This window comes from Hibiscus syriacus, unplaced genomic scaffold (genome assembly GCF_006381635.1).
Source record: "Hibiscus syriacus cultivar Baekdansim isolate YM2019G1 unplaced genomic scaffold, ASM638163v2 tig00111303_pilon, whole genome shotgun sequence".
Lineage (NCBI taxonomy): Eukaryota > Viridiplantae > Streptophyta > Magnoliopsida > Malvales > Malvaceae > Hibiscus > Hibiscus syriacus.
The window spans coordinates 453,037-474,520 of NW_024063049.1; the positions used below are offsets into that span (position 1 = coordinate 453,037).

The 21,484-nt window shown below is 35.8% G+C and overlaps 1 pseudogene; it reads left to right on the plus strand.

Annotated features, from left to right (window-relative positions):
• Positions 1-1,786: 1,786 nt before the first annotated feature.
• On the plus strand, positions 1,787-14,712 carry LOC120158108 (annotated as a pseudogene).
• The last annotated feature ends 6,772 nt before the right edge of the window (positions 14,713-21,484 follow it).

The window sequence follows — 21,484 nt, forward strand, 5'->3', positions numbered from 1 at the left end:
GCATGCAAAACGAATGGTCCCAAAGCATGCAGAACGAATCTACGCGAAGAAAGAAGAAGACACCGAGATTTCACGACCACCTCCACATACAACAACAACCAAATATTCTCCATGCATAGCTGAAGACGCTGAGAAATTGAACGCCCTTGTCACCCTATTAACTAAAGACGCCGAGCAATCCCACCATTATTGTGTTAAAGTTTTTTATGCGTTCAAAGCGTTCAAAGCATCTCTGCATGCATGCAGAGATTCCCGTCCGCCAGACGACAGATGAAGACGCCGAGCATTCCCCGAGCATTTCTGCATGGAAGACGCCGAGAGGTTTACCTTGGCATGAAAAATTTTGTGTTAAAGACGCCGAGAGATTCTGTCACGAATCCAACACCCCTGAAGACACCGAGAGATCCCTAAACCACATGAATCCTTGTAGTATTCACCCATTTGGGAAATAATCGTGTGACTGGATTATTTTGGGAATTAAACACTCCCTGTGACATTATCTGGGCACTTTTGCCACTAACAATAAATCATAAAATACTTTAAATAATTTATTTTTACACTTACTTGAAAGTTTCTTCCCACAAGTTGATGTTATAAAAAAAACCTTTTCGAATTCCTTACTCACTTCTTTTTTACATGCAACAAAATATTAAAAATAATATTTTAATAACATTTCCGAAATAAAGATATATTATTCGAATATGAATAAAATTTTATTCCAATAATACTTACAGAATGAAAGAAAATTTTGTTCAAAATTTTCTCTACTATTCTTTCAACAACTTGATGTTATAAAAAACCTTATCGAATTTCTTGCTCATTTCTTTTTTACCTGCAACAACATATTAAAATAATATTTTAAAAACCTTTCCGAAATAGAGATATTTTATTCGAATACGAATAAAATTTATACGAATAATGCTTACAGATTATAGATTGAAAGAAAATTTCTTTCAAAATTTTTTGTATTGTTCTTCTCGGATGCTTACTCTTTCAATTCTTTTCCAGATTTTGCCTCTTCTCTCATTTCCTCACCATTACGTTACTCTTCAATTCTCAACCAAAACACCTCATTTTATAACATACCAGATATTTATTACAATTTTTCATTCCACCACTAACCATCAACCTATCGGTTATTAATGAATATTAGTATTTCCATTAATACTTACATGTTTCCCAATCTGAGACAACCTACCACTAAACTGAAGATGCTAAGTAATCACGGAGTCTTCCACATGGCCAATATGCTTGAAGACGCCAAGTGATCTCGGAGAGTTTCATTTTTCCTGAAGGCGCCAAGATTTCATGGATCTTTAGGCTTGTACTGCAAAAAACACCCTAAATGGACAAATAATGTGGGAACCGCATTATCCTGGAAAAAAAAACTTACCCAACCACATTATCTTGACACTTTTGCCATAAAAGTAGTTTTATTATTAAAATCATAGTTTTGACTAAACTTAAATTAATATAAAGAAATTTTATTTTTCTTAAATGACTTGGATTAGCAGCCTATCTGCACCTATATATGAGTTTAAATCTTGATGTTTTATAAAAAAATATTAAACTTTTATGTAAAAAATAAAATATATTCGAATGACAAAATTCTCAAATCCAAATTAAATCAAATATTTTCAAATATTTGAATTCACAGTGAGCCTGATCCATTGGCTCCATTTTAAATCATTGGCCCAGTTGAAAATGTTGGATTGGGTTTGCTATGGCCATCTTTGTTTATGTTCATTTCTTCAATCTCGCTCGCTCTCCGTCACAAATTCGAAACCTTAATTTGACACAAAAAAAGATCGGATCAAAGAATCCGTTGAAAGAGGAAGGCTATTTTCTCCGGCACTGATCTAATTGATTCTTCAAACTCCCCGAGTCAACTCGCCAGAAATCACAGCTGACTCATTAGCTTCCCGCGAAAACGATAATCGGAGGAGAGGGAGAGGGAAAGAGTGATGGCGGATCCAGCCAACACGCCACTTGGAAAAATGCTATTGGAGGAGATCACTCCCTTGGTTATGGTGCTCAGCACTCAACTTGTTGAACAAGCTTGCCTCAAGAACGGAATCTCCCTTGTCCAGATGCTCTCCCCTTTCTGCGACTTCACAAACATTGACGGTGAAAATTTTTATATATGGATTGTATTATGTGCATTTATACGTGTTTTTTGTCTTGTATCTCACATTTTGAGGTGATTTATTTATTTGTTGCTTGTTACTTATCTGAGTTTCTGTGGCAGTGCCTGTACGGACGGCGAGTGATCAACCCTACAGGCTGCGGAAGTTCAAATTGCGCTTGTTTTACTCCTCGGATGTTCGACAACCGAATCTGGAGGTAATTTCTGTTCAGCTCATCAGTTTTGTAGCTTAATAATGTAGTGGTAAATGTTTTGATTAGTTGAATTCAATTGGTATGAATTGGGATCAGTACTGGTTGAGCTGGAAGCTACCTGGAGCAGTTTCTTTTGGCATTGATTAAGTATTTTAGCTTTAGAATAATGTAATGTGTATTTTAATTGATTTCATTTGAGGGTTTTGTTTCATTGCAAAATAAACTGATGAGGGAAGTTGATGGGTTCTGGAACCAAGTTGGTGGATTTGAGCTCCATAGTTTGCCTGCAATTTCAATCATTTTATAATTTTCATCTTTAGTTTTTCTTTATTGTTGTTCTGAAACTAAGATTTAATCTCCTAGGTGGCGAAAGAGAGGCTAAAGCAGGTTATTACCCATGCGGGAGAGAAAAATTTTCTTGAACCTTTAGAACCATCTCAATTTAACAATCTTCTCTCTAGTAAGTTTATATTTGATTTTGATATTTTTAGCATATTAGCAATATGTTTCCTTGGTGGCTAGTTTTTCATTTTCAATATACTATTGAGATTGTCTGATTTCATTGCTTGCCCTTTCTTGTGTGGTTTTATTAAAAGTTCACCTTGTTGCTTTGATTTATAAATGGTATTTCTTTTGCAGGGCTTGAATCTGAAATTTTACCATCATGGTTTCAGTTTTTTAACAAAGAGCTTGTACGTTCCTTGTCTTTTTCAGACCATGAAGCTTTTGACCATCCTGTGGCATATAAGCTTTGGAATTTTATCCGAGAAATTTCTTCCCTTTTTGTTTTCCTGCTGCATGATTAAGATCTACTAACCCTGTTTCTTTCACTTGTGGGTTTCATTAAAATATTTATTCTGGAGCATTCGATTGATTATTTCTTGTCCAAAATGACTTGTAGGCCTTTTGGTTGTGTCCTCAAAGGATGATGAACCTATAAACAGATTTGTAGACCTCTTTAACACCAACAAATTGCCCTCTCATATCAATGATGGTGCAATGGACCCAAAGATTTTGAAGCATTACTTACTTGTGCATGATAATCAAGATGGTCCTTTAGATAAGTATGCTACAATTTCTTATCATGCTATGATTGAAATTATTAAGTACAAGAACGAAAATGATGCTGTTAAGCACTGATACATCATTTCAGAAGAATATGCATGCCTGTATAGGCTTAAATTTCTTATTCAGACATGTAAAAGCTGCATGTATGACTTGTAAGAATATTGATGTTCATCCTAATTGAATGCATAAGATTTACCAACCAGCTTTATGTGTTAAGAAATGAGACTATGTGTCAAATGAGCAAGAACACTGGTTTGAATAGCAAAAAACCACTGAGATTCCCATCATGTATGAAGAAACCTACTTTACATGGAATAAGACAAGTGGAATGATTTGGGTTAAAACATCCTCAAAGAAGCTTGTAGGAAATGGATCACCATAATGTGAAAATTGGAATAGACTGGGCTTTTGTTTAGACTGGGGAAGCCAATTTCAGACCAATTTACATTCAATTTATGCCATTCAGGATTTTCTTATAAGTTCTCCTTGATTATTGTGTAGTTTTGATAACATAATCAACACAAAGGAAGCTAAAGACCTGGTATAGGTTAAACAATAATATTTCTATATATTTCAGTTAATTAAGTGGATGTCATATGAGCGAAACAAATATATGGTAAGATCTGTAGTGCAGCCAGCTGAATGTTATTTTAACTTCCTTTTTGGTTGCAGGGCTACTAAACTTTTGGCTGAGATGAGAAATGCATTTGGCCAAAATGACTGTCAAATAATTTGCATTAATTCTTCTCAAGATGGGAAAATCCAACATCAAAATAACCCTTGGGCTCTATTTGTAAATTACTTGACTCTGAGGGATTATCATCTTTCAGTTTTTTTTACTTGTTCATAGGAAAATGTTTGCTGAATCTTGTGTTGGTTCGAGGTGCTAGCTAAAGTATATGATAAAGTCAGTCTAATGCTTTAATTCGTGTACTTTTGAGACAGAAACCCGATGCTTTACCTACTGAAAATCTTGGTGGTTTCCTCAATCTTGATGACCTGAATGAGGTAACTTTCCAACTCCTTGATCTGATATTCTTGGATACTTTTGTTTGTAATTCTACTTATGGTTGCATTCTTTGGTAGCAGATAAAGGATTGTCTGCAAGAATTATCATCTAAACATATCATTCCTTTCATGGAACAAAATATACGTGTGTTGAACCAACAGGTATTTTAGCTCCCCAACTTGGTTCCTCATGTTCGTATCAGAATTTCAATGTATTGCTTTTTCCCCCTTAAATTCTCAAATAATGTTCATATTCCTCTTGTTTTCTTTCATATCATTAGGTTTCTGCTACAAGGAAAGGTTTTAGGAACCAAATTAAGAACTTGTGGTGGAGGAAGGGGAAAGACGAAACAATAGATACCCCTAATGGTCCTGTGTAAGTGATGATGTTCATTCATTCAGATTCAAATCTGTTTCTCGTTTCTTCTTGAGTTTATCCTAATTTTGTTTTATTTCCTCTGTCCACAGGTATACCTTTAACTCAATTGAATCTCAGATTAGAATTTTAGGTGACTATGCATTCATGTTAGGAGACTATGAACTTGCACTATCAAATTATCGCCTAATTTCCACTGATTATAAGATTGATAAAGCCTGGAAGCGCTATGCTGGTGTGCAGGTTGTTTGAAAGTTTCTCTCTCTCAATACCATTTACTCTGTTTTCTACATTGATTTTTTTTTCTTTTCACTTTCTTGGCTTGTGCTTCACATGAATGGGTTGCAACTTCAAAATATAAGGAGAGCGTGTATTTCTGTTTATTCTCTTTGAAATAGATCTCATGAAAACCTTTCACTGTATATTTGGGCTTGCTTATGGATTTATTTGACCTATTTTGCAACCTTATCATGGCTTGTTCATTTCTTCAGGAGATGATGGGACTTACCTACTTCATGCTTGATCAATCAAGAAAAGATGCAGAGTATTGCATGGAAAATGCATTTAATACTTATTTAGTATGTATAGTTCTTGGCTCCTCTTTTTTTTCTTGGCTTTAGAACTGAACATATCTTGTCATATATGATTTGTAGGGATTTTCTTATAGCTTTCCTTAAAATACGTCTATTTTCTTAAAAGCAATGCATAGCATGAAACCCTCGATTTTTAAGCTGAAGAAGAAAATTGATTCATTGATGCGTATATGAAAAAAAAAAATAGAAACTACTAAATTTAAGTGAACTAATTCTAGATATCATCATTATTTTTCTTTATATCTGAATGACCTTTTTTATATAGCCATTTCTTCCTCAAATTAACAGCATCTTTAACATCCATTTTTCTATAGTTGGTGTGGATACTTGCTTTTAGATTAACAGTTAGGTTTGAACCATGAATGAGGTTTATGTGTTGGCTGGGAATTGTAGAAGTTATCATGCGGATGACATTGGACAAATTTGGTAAAGTCTTCCGCATATGATTTGTGGTGGATGGGGGTTGTGGCTTGCAATAGCTAGGTCAGGTGGATGTTTTCTTGCTAAGCCAAGGATGAACTTAATGGGTTCTTCAACAGTAAAAAATGCCCCTTGGTATATGAAAAATGACTATCATTGTTGTTTCCTTATATACTGGTCCAGTAGTTAACATTTTAAAGTACTTATGGTCTTGGGGATGATTTGGGAATTTTTGTTTTGCTAGATTGAGCTAGTCTTATATTTTGGTTTGCGTAAGTAATTAGGATCAATTGTGGTGACATTTAGGAATGGAAGATATCAAGTTAAACTTTTATATGTAGCAAACTCCAACTAACTGTTAATTCCTCCCATTGATTTTTCTTTTTCCTTTATTTATTCAATTAATGCAGAAACTTGGATCTGCTGGTCGACGAAATGCTACCAGATGCGGTCTTTGGTGGGTAGAGATGCTGAAGACAAGACACCAGTTTAAAGAAGCCGCCACTGTTTATTTCCGCATTTGTGGTGAGGTAGTGTTCTATTTCCTAGGAATTGCCTTGGACAAGTGCATATTATCTGCCACTCACAAGTCACAACCTTTTTTGTTTTCTCCCCTTAGGATACTTTACATTCGGCTGTGATGCTTGAGCAAGCATCTTTTTGCTACTTGTTATCAAAACCACCAATGTTGCATAAATATGGGTTTCATCTTGTTCTCTCCGGCGATCATTACAAAAAATGTGATCAGGTATTCAGAACCCTCAAGTATTCTGGGAATATATTAAATCCTCCCTCTTCTAATATTTTACAATGTCTTCTTCAGGTTAAACATGCGATTCGCACGTATAGAAGTGCTATTCCTGTTTATGAGGGAACCACTTGGAGTCTTATTAAAGATCATGTTCATTTCCGCATTGGACAGTAAGCTTCATATATGGTGCCGCTGGATCCTATATGAATGTAGTTGTTGCAGAGTTACATTGTGGATTTTTTCTAATAAAACTCACTTGATATAGGTGGTATGCTTCACTTGGCATGTATGATGTTGCTGTCTCTCATATGCTGGAGGTCTTGGCTAGCACTTGTCAGTCTAAGTCAACACGAGCTATTTCTGAGAGATTTTCTTCAGATTTTCCAGGTGGATCAGAAGTTAATTTGATTTTCGTTGTGCTTTGTTGACTGAGGAGTGAGGAATCTGAAAAGATATAGGGGCTTCTTAGATCATAGAAATCTACCCTGTGTTTGAAAATTAGGCTTGTCTTATTAGTTTGTAACGTGCAAGTTTAACAGATTTATCTAGTTGTTTTTTCCCCTCATGGATGATACTGAAAACTGGTAGGACATTTGAGGTGGTGAAACTTCAGTTGCCTGTTATCAACATTTCCTCCCTTAAGGTCATTTTTGAAGATCATAGAACTAATGCCTCTTCTGAAGCTGTAAGTGGAATTATTATTTGTTCTAGGAATTGTGATTTTTTTTGTTCAATGTCAATGAAAGAACCCCCCCCCAAAAAAAAAATCCCACCCACCCACCCGAAAAAAATAATACACACACACCCCAACCCTTTTCCTTGTTAACGTTACTGTTTATTGATGGATTGTGCATGCATGAAAAGTAGACATAAATAATGATATGGAAGTATTAAAACTTGAAAAGAGGATGGTATTGGATAAGAATGTTTGGAGGGGCATTCAATTTTTTTGACGTAGATATTTCTGTCTTGGTACTTGTAGCCAAACCTAAACATATTGGCTTAAGGCAGCTTGTTAGTTCCATTTACTTTTATTGTGGTGTTTTTTTTTTTGGGTATGGAATTACATAAATCAATTTGTAATCATAAACAACATATTCTCTCCATACTTCATTGATATGCTTAACTAGTTTGTTTCAAAAGTAGGATTTTTTGTGCATAATGTCATAGACTCATAGGTGTTTCATTCTTTTCAGGCTAGTGTCAGAGAAAGTGTATGGCGTTCGCTGGAGGAAGACATAATGCCATCATTGTCTACTTCCAGGTCCAACTGGCTGGACCTACAATCAAAGCATATACCACGAAAGTATAAAGAATCAAATATTTGTGTGGCAGGAGGTATGAAGATGTTAATACAATATCTAATGTTAATAATTGTTTTCTAAACTTAGAATTCTGTCAAAACAAATAGTTTGAAGGTTTTTGGCTGGCAGCTGGTTCAAATTTGCTGTTTTTTAGTAACAATGCATACTACAAATATTAGACAGTGAGGCCAGCTTCATAGTTTATTGTTTCCTAACTGGATAGGCCCAAACTTGAACCAAGGGATCCTTTACTGCTAATTTTGTGTTCCAGGTTTTATGAAAATTCTCTTCACCAATGTATTCTTTATATTAGGAAATTCTCTTCTTCAACTGTCTTTTAAATATTTGGAGTATGACTATTAGAATTTTAGGGTAGAAGGCATGAAACAGATTCATATATGCTACATAAGCTTATATTCTGTGTTGGCAAAAACGCTATTGGCAGCGAGTGAGAATTTTCAAGGATTTATAGTTAATGCATGAACTTGATTCATATATGCTACATGAGCTTATATTCTTTGTATTGGCAATAATGCTATTGGCAGTAACTGAGAATTTTTCCGCGATTTATAGTTCAATTTAGATATCCTGTAATGATCCTTTCCTAACTTATTGTCGAGGATTTTGCATTCCTGGGATGGAATTTTAGATTGAAACATTAATTTCAAACTTTTACCTTTAGTAATATATGATGGTCATTTCATAGATAGTGGAGAATATGTAGGTGTAAGTTATTGTAACATTGATGGGTGTTTGGGGGTATATTCTTCATCTGTTTGCAGAAGCAATAAAAGTGGATATTGAATTTAAAAACCCTCTGCAAATCCCTATTTCTGTCTCAAGTGTTTCTCTGATGTGTGAGCTCTCTGCAAATCCTGAAGAAGGCAAGTTTTCAAAGTCTGTTAACTTTTTCTTTAAGGCCTTATTCCTTTCATCGTTCCTTTCAACCCTATATTGATCATAATTGTTTTTGTCACATCAATTACCACACAGATGCTAATAGTTCAAACATTGAGCTCCTGAAAAATGAAAGCAAAACATCAACTTCCACTGGGTATGTGTTACTGTGTTCCTATATATGGGTGTATATATGCATACATGCATTGATTTTTTTACAATATTCTTCCTGCTCGGAGGTTCCAATATTGCATTGTTTTATACAACTGCTGATATAGGTGTTTGCATGATGACTGCAGGGATATTAATTCGTCTTTGATTTTATCTGATGTTGACTTTTCATTAGAAGGGGGTGAAACAACCTTGGTGCGTATTTTACAGGAATACTCGAATAATTTATAGATGGGGTGTTAGTATGAATTGTCATCTACATTAATTATATTTGTGAAGATTTCTAAAAAATTAATTGGTTTTATGGACTGTTAAAGACTTGTGTAGGAAATTAAAATTATGAGAGAGAACATATATAACCTAATTGATGTTCTTATCCTTGGTGTACCGTAATTAAAACACTTTTCTCATTAGTTACTATAACCTTACAATTGCTATATCTTTTTTCAGGTGCAATTTACTGTTACTCCTAGAATAGAAGGCATTCTGAAAATCGTTGGTGTGAAATGGAAATTGTCAAGTTCAGTGGTAGGTATATGTAATTTTGAGTCTAACCCTGTGAACAGAAGAGTTGTCAAGGGAAGAAGGAAGGCTAAGCATTCTCCTAGCAATGACTTGAAGTTTCTAGTGATTAAGGTGCACATGATTCCTCTGAATCTGCTTTTGTTGTCGTCTCCCTTACTCTCTTACCCCCTTGTAGAACTGTGTCTGACTTGAACTGATTTTTGATGAATGTCTAGAGTACGCCCAGACTTGAGGGTTTTATTCATTCTTTACCCAAGAAAACCTACGCTGGAGACTTGCGGCCTCTTGTGTTAGAACTAAGTAACCAATCAAAGTTTCCTGTCAAGGTACAGTTTTCTTTACCCATTTTAGTGTTATAGTCTTTCTATATTGCCGTTGACTGAGTTAGTATCAACTGTCTCATTCTAAAAAAATTCAATATGCATCTTTATCTTGTATTTGTTATTTGTATGGCTGTCGTTTTCCTAGAGTAATGAAAGCTATCTACCCCAGAGTGCCCCTGACATCAAGTTGATGATAGTGGGTCATTCGTCTGGCCTTTTGTTGAACTATGGAGTAACATAATCATGTTAAATTTTGTGGTTATCTATTATATGCATGTACTATTTGCAGGGACGGAACCAAGATCAAACATCTGTAGGATTGTTTGTGGCTGTTTTGGTGTTTTGTTTATATTGGGGGTGGCTCCCTGGTTGTATCGTGTTCTTTCTATGGTTAATAAAATCCTAAGGCACTCTTTTCCTCCTTCCGCTGATTAAGGAGATTCTCTATAAGCTCCTTTAATCGTGAAGGAGGTTTTTAACGAGGCCTGCAATTCCTATCAAATTTTTTTTTTAAACTTATAGGGACCTAAATTGCCATTGGACCAATTTTTGGGGGGTGCGGGGCAGAGCCCCTCGCATGTTCCATTTAGTTTGATTGGTCTAGCCTCAAGTGATGCCTGAGCTTGGCAGGGATTAATTACTGCAGTTTCCCTCGTATATGCACATTCAGACTTGTGTCGTGTGTCTTTTTATAGTGTTGATTATTTTTTTTTTTATAAATAGCGAGACCTCATTAAAACCCCCTTCATAACCACTTCTGTACAAAAATACATCAGCGGACATTGGAAGGAGGAAAAGAGTGCCTTAAATGTCATTCTAGAAAATAGTACATTACATATGACAGCCAGCTAATACAAACACCACCCCCACACTCAAGCGCTCACCTCTGTAAATCCCCACTGTCCTAAGAAACTACCCTATACCCGCCTTAGCCAAGCTGTCAGCCTCCCAATTCACGGACCTTTTAACAAAACTTAAAATGACACTATGCTCAATAACAACATTGACAATATCCTTTACTAGTTGTGAAAACACTGAAGGACACAATTCTGGGTTCTTAATCCAATTAATTGCATTCGCTGAATCGGACTCATTAATTAGCCTGCCCTTGCCACGCCACTCTGAAGCCTCAAACAAAGCTAAACCAGCTTGGATGGCCTTCAATTCAGCTAAAACCGGGGGGCCTGAACCAGCTGAAGCCGAAGAGCCCAAAACCTTGCCCTCTTCATCTCGTAGTAAACCCCCAATACCACTGCTTTCCCACTCTCTTTGAACTGCCCCATCCACATTAACTTTAAAGAAACCCATGGGAGGGGGACTCCACAAGACCGGTGATGGGTTAGTTTTCATGGACAGGTTAATCAAATCGGCCAGCTTTGGGTCGCCGACTAGGCAATCAAAGAGAACTGGACAATTAGGATATTTCGCCGAAAACCACGCCGCCACTCTATATCTCGATAAAAAGAACAAATGATTTAGAGTTTGAAAGGGGAATAATGTTTTGGGTGGTTATGAGTTCACAATGATTTAAATATCCACGCATATAGGAATCTCGATAAAAAGGACAATCATGAGTTCATAATGATTATTTTAATGGTTATTTATTTTATAATGTGGGTTATAATAATGTTTTGACAGAACCTTAAGATGAAGATCAGCAATCCCAGATTCCTATATGATGGGAATCAAAGGGAGTTGAATGTAGACTTTCCTGCTTGCTTAAAAAAGATGAATTTTGAGAAAAGCGGTGGGCATACTAATGGTAATAAAATGCCGCAGAATGTCTTTCACTTTCCCGAGGTAATTTTTCACCGTGCATTCTTTGCTGACAGTTTATATCAGGTTTGTAGTACCTTGCATTCATATATTTCACATTTATATATGATTCAGGATATATCAGTGCAGGAGGAAACATCATTATCATGGCCTCTTTGGTTTCATGCTGCTGTTCCCGGAAATATTCCTTTGTACATTACAATATATTATGAAACGGAAGGTGTATCAAGCATCATGAAGTATCGCACTCTACGCATGCATTATAATTTGCAGGTAAGTCCTTGAATAGGAGAAGGCTGTTTCTTAGTTTGATTCTTTTACCTAGCTTTTGCTATATTATTACCATTGGTAGCTTAAATGTGGATTTGTTTCTTGATTAGTCTTTATTTAGCCTTTGTCTTATTAAATTGATTTGTAAAGTGTAAAGGTAAAAGGTACACTCAACAACATTTTAATCTATTTATTGTAGCGCACGGACAACATTTTAATCTATGTGGAAATAGAAAATGGTTGTGGCAGCAATATGCTGCGGCTAATTGCTAGAAAATATCCGTTAGAATTTAGTTCAATAGAAATTATATGGAAGTTGAGTGCTAACTTCATGCATTTGAATTTCCTCATGAGATATTTAAATCATTGTGAACTCATAACCACCCACTTCTGAATAAATCATATTCTAAGTACTTCAATTAGAAACTAATTTCGGAATAGTAAAATGCTAATGTATGTCAGCTGGTGGTAGTCAGGCAAAACTTTCATAATGATACTATTGATACTTGTCAATTATGTTAGAAGCAATCCTTCCATATTATGTTATCCAAGCATAGTTCACTTGGGTTGTTTCTTGCTTGATCTCTTAACTGTTCTTTTTAAGGGTCAATATGTTTCTCTTGTATTCATATGAGTGATATTTTATTGATCATGTGTCCTTTCTCTATATGTCTCAGTTGGCTACCTGGCCATTCTAACTTCTTCTCTTCATCTCTGCTAGGTTTTACCGTCGTTAGATGTATCATTTGAACTTAGTGCTTGCAAGAGTTCCTCTTGCGCATGGATGTTGTCAACAAGACCAGTTCTGAATGCTTCCAGGTTCATCAGTTGCCATTGTAGCACTGGGAGATCTCATTGCTTCAACCTGTTGATAGCATCTTACCTTCTCAATCTTTATTTGCTGGTCAATCACTTTCATGTTTCTTCATGCTTAAGGTTGGTACAACTATACATGAACTTGCACCTTGCATTATTCATCCGGTATAAAATGTTTATGATTCCTTCTTATTTGTTCATCGAAGTTTTATAACAACTAGGATGTTACATGTGCAAACTGCAAAGCTAGCATTAGGCGACTTCTTTTCTTTCATTTTTTTCAGGCCAGAGGGTGTTTGATCAAAATACCCTCCCTTTGGTTCCATGGGACACAATAGTAACTTCAGATCATGATGGTATTCCTTTGAACCTAAGCCAACTTCAATGTTCATCGATAAAAACTTAGCAAAATGTAAAATGATCAGGCAAGGGTTAGATCTGGGGCTTGGTCGCTATCCAGACTAGAGTAACATGGTCGCCGACTTTTGTAGGTTTTGCATAAGTTGTAATTCCACCTTATATTATTAGTACATCGACCTTATAACCTTTTAGTGTAAGTATGCTATAGGCCACATAGTAAGCGTCTTAAAGGTTTGTTCGTCATCTTGAATTCTTCAATTGCCAAGTAATACTTTTTTTATATAGAAGATAGGCCTCATTAAAAACCCCCTTCATATCCTACATGTTATGAAACATGAGGGACATAGGAATTGCCAAGTAATACTTGTTTGTTTCTTTCAGCTTTTTCACCAGTTGGATTAAAATTATACTCTGATTTTCCCTTCAGGATCAGAGGTCATCAACTTCTGAAGATATTACTCCACTTTCCCCTTTTCAGAGTGATGTAAGATTGGGCCCTCGGGATAGTAGCGAACCCCGCTTTGATGTATCGAGTTCACCTTTGGCCGATTTCCATGATTGTGAAAGATCATGCCAGGGAGTGTCATCTCAGGTTGGTAACCTTCTTGCCATTATGCTATTTGTTCCTATAACCAATCAATTGGAACGGACCGTTTTTCCTAATGTTTATTAGCATACCCCATTTGTTACCATGACTTTCAGCATTTGACTAAGGTTAGATCGTCTTGTTATCTATACCACCATTTTATTCCCGACTCTCAGACATATTGCTGATGATGACGATGTTGCATCAGATTGGTTATTTGTTAGTTCTTTGGATCTTTTACACTAGCCAGCTGATTCTTTCAGTTCAAATTTTTTTCATGGACCAGGGGTATGAATATAAAGTTGATTTCGTTTTCATCACTCAACTGCCCAAGGGTAATATTGATTCCGGAACTTCAAATACACCACTTCTCTTTTCTCATCATGCTTGTGATTGCAGGTAAGACTCGGGTAACCACAACTTTTAGTGATGAATCGGTAAATGAAACTTATTTCCGATGTTTGTTTCGATTTCCTTTTTATCTTCTCTAGCAGTCTTTCTAGCATGAGTCCAATATCATGGGTAGTAGATGGACCTCGGACCATTCAACATAACTTCTCAGCTCCGGTATGTGAAGTAAATTTGAAGATGACTATAACCAACTCCTCCAGTTCAGTCGTATCAGTCCATATCAACACCTTCGATTCCCCCAGTAGTAACAGCCAACCCATAGACAATGCCACTGCATCTCAGCCTCCGGAACACCAAGCGGGATGGTCAGATATCCCCATTGTCAGCGATACAAAGATCATTACAAGCGACGCCCTTGCAACACGATCTTCCAAGTCACTGTCTCTCGAAAGTGTCCCCCAGTTCATTTGGTCAGGGTCGAGCTCTACTAAACTCACACTTCAATCTAGGTCGACCGCCGAAATCCCTCTTCAGATTTGTGTTTTCGCTTCGGGGATATACGACTTGTCGAACTACATTTTGAATTGGGATCTTACACCCATTAACGACAAGGTAAACCAAGGAGAAGCGAACAAGCCATCCGGATCCCACCAAGGGTATCCGTATTACCTTACAGTGCTTGAATCTACTTGAAAGAGTAGTTAGCATATACTGGTTTTATCGATGCACCATTACTGATCAGATCTTTGGTTTGTAGTATTTTTTTGTAAATTCACATTTATGGTGCCTAAAATGTACAGTTCTTGGTATAAAAAGTGTTTATTTCATTGTTATTATTTCATGTAATTGAACTAAGAATTATTTCGAGTAAAATAAAAACTTATTACACAAATTTCAGTAATTTTAAGTAGGAAAGATTGATTACGGGTCATTTGTTTTTATAGTTAGATTACGGTTTTGGTTAATTTTGCTTTTATGGTCAATTCATAATCAAATTAATTAACTTAATTGAGTTTTATTTTAATATTCCCAGGTATGACTATGAACTCGGGAAATTTTAGGAGGTAAACTTTAATTTATCTAATATTTAAATTTATTATTATTGTATGAAATGGTTGATTGAATTGGTTAAATTTAAGAAAAATCTGATCAAATCGATCTATTTAAATTTTTACTAAAAATATAAAATAGAACATGAAAAACAAATTTAAATACAAACATAATATCCTTCAATGTACTGTGTTCACAAACAACCTCATAACCAATTCATGGCTGCATATTTAAGATTACAAACACCATAACCAAACTTTCATAGTTTTTACTGGATCAAATGGAAACACCCCATCATATAGTCTGATCCATATTTCATATACAATGTAATATATATATATGGGATAGGATTTAAATATACAATGTAAAATCTTTTAGTTTTACACATATTTAGGACCGTTGAATAAGTGAAAATAGATTATTGAGATCAACGGTAGGAAATGAGTATAATCACTGGAAAAGAAACGAGTTAAACTCAACATTTATTTTCACTCATCTAATTGTCCTAAGTCTATTTAAAACTAAAAAAAAAATACATTATATAAGTGGATGCTAATTATATATATATTAAGGTTTCAGCATCTTCAATCAGTGGCGAAGAAGAGCTTACTTGAGCCAAGAATGATTTGCCTAGCAACCAAAGCCTGTGCTGCAAAATGCCCCTATAAGAGCTAATGCAACCCCAAGATCTTACCTTGGTTGCTGCAGCGGGGGAAAGTGGTTTCCGGTGCAAGATTTAGCACCGAATCCCACAATAACCCCCGCATCGATGTCAGACTTTCGGGTTGCAACGACCGTCCGCTGTACAGTGCCATGACAATCGTTGATCATCGATGGGAGAGACTGGACCGATAGTCCGAGATGGTTGATAAAGAAGTGGTGGTCGAGGTCCCCCCGGAGTACATGCTGGTGACCTTTGATGACCCTGAGAATGTAGAGCCAAATGCATTTGGTCTCTTGGATGAGTTCAAGGTTCCACTATCAGATGAACCGGTAGGGTTAGAAATCAGCCCATGACCGGACTTCTTCATCCCGATGCCATCTTTGTCGGAGCTCAAACTTCGCTTATTCAGGAACCGGCCACCGGATCCCCTTGGCCGGCGCATTGCATGCAGATGGCGAGAGTGGTGCATATATGGCTGTGAAACAAAAACGTAAACCCTAAATAAGTTGTGACATTAAAAATCTTCGAGTGAAGAACAATAATCTTATACTAATGGACTATGATAGTTCTCTTTATCTAATATATATTCATATCCTACACTTACACACGTACCTTTCGGACTTTGGTCCATTTATTCTCAAGCACAGCCTTCGCAATAGAAACCTCCGACGCCTCATGATTCCATTGTTTTGCTTGGCGTTTACGTATATTGGTCCCTCTTCGGATGCCAAATCCAATGGCAGCATTATACGACCCTATTTCAAATATGTTACCATCATAACATAATAAAATATTTTAAACACCAATAAATATTGAATTACACGTTGCATTGTGTGAATATTTAAAATTAATAAACCCAAAATTTAAGAGGGCCCACACTAAATGTTGTTTCATCTGTATGAATATCAAATGTGAGTAAATTTATTTTTAAAAATAATTATATTTTGAAATATCATGTTCATATAATTTTGGGTAAACTACATGTACTTAAACTATTAATTTTGTTCCATTTTGGTACCCATATTTTATCTTTTTCAAAGCCACACATTGTTTAGTTTAGGTTTCATTTTGGTATCCTACCGTTAAAAACTTAACGGTGATGTTGATATATCTAATGTCACGTCATCATTGCAGAAAATATATATATCACGTCAACAATTCTATTAATTTTTTAATGGTGGGTATAAAATTGAAACCTAAAATAAACGTTAGATATAATTTAGTAAAAAATAAAATTTTTGTATTAAAACAAAACAAAAGTAATAATTTAGGTATTAAACGTATAATTTACCCTATAATTTTTTATGAATGTGTTACACATATATCATAAAGATATTCCAAGAAGAATAAAGAGATTTCGGGGTATATAACAATCTGTGCTAACAGTATAATCCAGAGAAAAAAAAAACCTAGATTTGAGCTCCATAAGTTGAGAAAACTCCATAGAATTGATCCAAGCAAGGATATTTTGCACGAGCCTGCAGTTGTTCACAAGGGAAAACGAATATTACTAACGTTTTCATTTTAGTCACTCAAGTTAGCTTCCGTTTTCATTTTGGTCACCCTGTTTAATTTCATTAGTATAATGTCGTGTTATTTCTTGATTGGTTGAAAATTTTAAATAATTGTTTCAAGGGATGGAACTAGGATTCAAACCCAGTTTGCAAACCTATGGCTATGTTTTTATTTTTTTAATTTTAATAATCTAAGGTGATTACAATGTAGTATATTCTAAAGATTTACAGTTATTTGACAATGAAAGTTCAAACACCCTTACAATCTCTGATGCTCGAATCTGGGACCTCTAGGGATAACAATCATCTCTTTAACCACTAAGGTATGACTATGTTTAAATTCCAGCTCCATCCCTCTAAATAATTGTTTTAATTTTTTCAAACCAACCAAAAGGTGACACGTGTGGTGTTTCTAACCGAAATATAACTGAATTAAGCATGGGTGATTAAAATACAAATGAAATCTAATTTTGGTGACTTGTTTGTGAAAAAAGTCCGGTGGCCAAAATGAATTTTTTATATGTACAGTTGAATGACTGTATAATTTTTCGTATAAAAGATAACACGAACATAATACGGACATATGATATATAAAATCTTTCTAATACAGTTACAAAATTTCTGGGCATTTATAGAACAAAGATTGTGAGAAAATGTACCATGGGCTGACCAAATCCGAGTTCAAAGCGAGCACGATTTTCTGAAGGATCTGATTGCAGAGAGATGTCTACCTGAGGTTTATGTTCATCCCCTTAATAGAAACACCAGTTGGCTGGTTAGTAATTTTATTACATTAATTATTTGTGTTCTTTTTATTCTAAGAAAGTATAGGATATGAATATATTCAATAAGAACATAGTTTTTTCTTCGAAATGATTACAAGATAGTATATGTTCATAATCTTTCTTAATCATTAACAATGCAAACATACCCTCCGCAGACGTAGCTACTCAAACCCAGGACCTCAAGAAAAAACAACACTCCTTTTGATCACTTAGATCACTCAATAAATTTAATAAGAACATTTTATATAGAGAGAAAGAAAGGATATACATTTATAATTAAATCTAAGTATATGTCGAACGTAAACATTAAAAACAAACGTATAAATGTATCAATATAACAATATATACAACATGTACTTATATTATTTCGATTCTTTATTTTTATTAAAGTAATCATATTTGATATTCATGTTTAACCTATAAATATGAGAATAGGGTCTCCGAGAATACGAAATTATATGAGAAAATTTTACTTGCCTTATATAGTCTTGTCTCTATCTAAATTAATCAGTCAAAATTTTTGGGTTTGGTTAAGAAACTTCCTATTAACAATTAATTCGATTTAATTAAGTGAAATTAATCAAGTTTTTCTATGGAATTCTTTATAGACAAAACTATTCAAATTCATCTCAATAGAAAATTCATAGATAAAAAGGAAAAGCAAGCTTTTCAAGTGATGAAACTGGAAATTGATATGAGATTTACCAGGGAAAAAAGTGAATTGTTGTTGTTTGGTAGAAACAAGATGATCTCCATTAGAGGGATGCTCCATTAACAAAGGCTTCAACTGGGAGCCAAAAGCCCCACCTCCATGAAAGGATTGATAAGTCCCCCATGGAAGTGATGATGGAACTGCCATTGGCTGATTTCGAATCCCATCATGCTCTTTGAGATAAGAGTTTGCATTCTCCAATAGCAAACTATTCTCCTGCAACATAGAAACTTAGAATCAAACATTCATCATAGGATTTTCATAAATTCCTTCAGAATTTAATTCAGTTGATTTATACTGTTGAAAACACACTTGAAGAAATTCAACTAAAAAACATTCACTGAATTTATACTGCATTTGCTACTGTTATATACACAATTGTGTTGCTGAGCTGGTTGTAACTGCTTTGCAGTTTTAACAGCCTGCAACTAACTTTCCTAACAACCTGAAACTAACTCTTACGCACACATACAATCACACTCTCATACATACATCCACACTCTAACATTCTAACATTCTCCCCGCTCCTTCAACTCCTACTTTATTGACAAGGCAGTACACACAATTGATCTCGAAATACTTCAAATGCTCCCTTTTTCAATGACTTTGTAAGACCATCTGCCACCTGATGACAAGCTGGAACATAGTTTAACTGCAATTGTTTAACTGCAACCTTCTCATGGATAAAATGCACATCCATATCAACATTCTTTGACTGTGCATGATACACTGGATTCGTACTTAAAGCAACAACACTCGTATTATCACACCAAATGACAAGGGTATCACAAGTTTCTATTCCAAGCTCACTTAATAACGACCTCATCCATGTAACTTCAGCTCATGCCTCAGCAACGCTTCGATATTCAGCCTCCATTGTAGACCTGGAGACTATTTTCTGTTTCCTTGAGCACCAGACTACAGGACATGCATCGAGAAAGACTATATGGCCAGACACCGACCTTCTGTCATCAAGGCTGCCTCCCCAGTCAGCATCAACAAATGCCACAATTTCAAGCGACTTGCCAGCACATGAAAACGTAAGACCATAGTTTAATGTTTCAGCTAGGTATCGAAGTATCCTCTTCACTGCAGCCAAATGCAATTCTCGTGGAGCATGCATATACTGAGAAGCTTTATTGACACTAAATGCAATATCGGGTCGCGTATGACACGCATACAACAGAGCACCAACGATGCTGCGATATTCGCGTGCATCTGTTAAAAGCTCTCCAGCCTCCAGAGTCAATTTTGGAGACCCTACCATCGGGGTGGCAGTGGGAGTGGCATGCAATATGTCTGTCCTTTCCAACAACTCAAGTATGTATTTCTTTTGAGACAGCACCAAGGACTCCTTGCTGCGTTTGACTTCAATGCCCAAGAAGTAGGACAGTTCTCCTAGATCCTTCAAGGAAAACTCCTGATTCAACGCTTGAATTACATCATTAAGAACACCCGAAGAGGCACTTGTTAGTATGATATCATCAACGTAAACAAGAACATATGTATAACAACCTTCATCACTCTTAACAAACAGTGATACATCAGCCTGAGACGCACTAAAGCCTAGCCGAATCAAACTGGCTTTAAGCTTGTCGTGCAAGTTTCTTGGTGCTTGCCTCAAACCATACAACGCTTTATGAAGTTTGCACACAAGAAGGCTACCATCAGCTGCAAACTCCTCGAAACCAGGTGGTTGTTGTATAAACATTTCCTCGGTCAGATCACCTTTTAAAAAAGCATTATTCACGTCAATTTGCCTTAAGGGCCACCCCTTTGCAACTGCAATTGACAGAACTACATTCAATGTTGGAAACTTGACAACAGGACTATATGTTTCCTTAAAATCATAACCTGGTACTTGTGAATAACCTTTAGCAACAAGGCGGGCCTTGTGTCTCTCAGCAGACCCATCAGCCTTCTTTTTTATTCTAAACAGCCACCTACAGCTAACAACCTCATGTCCTGCAGGCAACTTGACAAGTGACCATGTCTTGTTTCTTTGTAAAGCATGAACTTCTGCTTGAACAGCTTCTTTCCAGCTAGAAGTCTTGAGTGCTTCATAAATATTACCTGGAACTTCATCAGCAACAGCACTCGTATAAGCTTTTGGTTTCACTATACCACACTTACTTCTTGTCATCATTAGATGTGTATTTACTCGAGCACTATCTACATTACAAGCATTTTTTTGCAGACGTACACAACTGATTCACCCCTTGATCATTATCATGAGTACTAGTATCCTCATATTGACCTACATCACCAATATCTTGGTCAGAATACGAGACTTTACTTGGTACTTAATGCTCGACACCTGGTACAACACCTGCATCTTCTGCCATTACAGAAATGGAATTAGCACCAGGTGCATTATTCGAATCTCCATTGGTACTGGCATCATAGTCATGACTTGATTCAGCAGTACTTCTTCCATTGATCAGTTTCTAACATTAGTTACTACTTGTAAAGATCTAGAACAACTCCTTATATTTGATGCAGTAGTCTCATGACTAATTTTTTCTGCAAATGGAAACCGCATTTCATCAAACACCACATGCCTTGTGATATAGATTCTACCATCCTCAGCAAGACATTGAAACACCTTATGTTGCATACTGTAACCTAAAAACGTGAAAGGCTTGGACCTAAAATCCAACTTATGTTGTAAATATGGTCTCAAATGAGGAAAACAAAGACACCCGGATACCTTTAATTGCCCATAATCAGGTTTCATGTGGAATAATTTCTCAAATGGTGAGACGCCTTGCAAAACTCTCGTAGGAAGCCTAGTTATCAGGTGAACTATTGTAACCACAACATA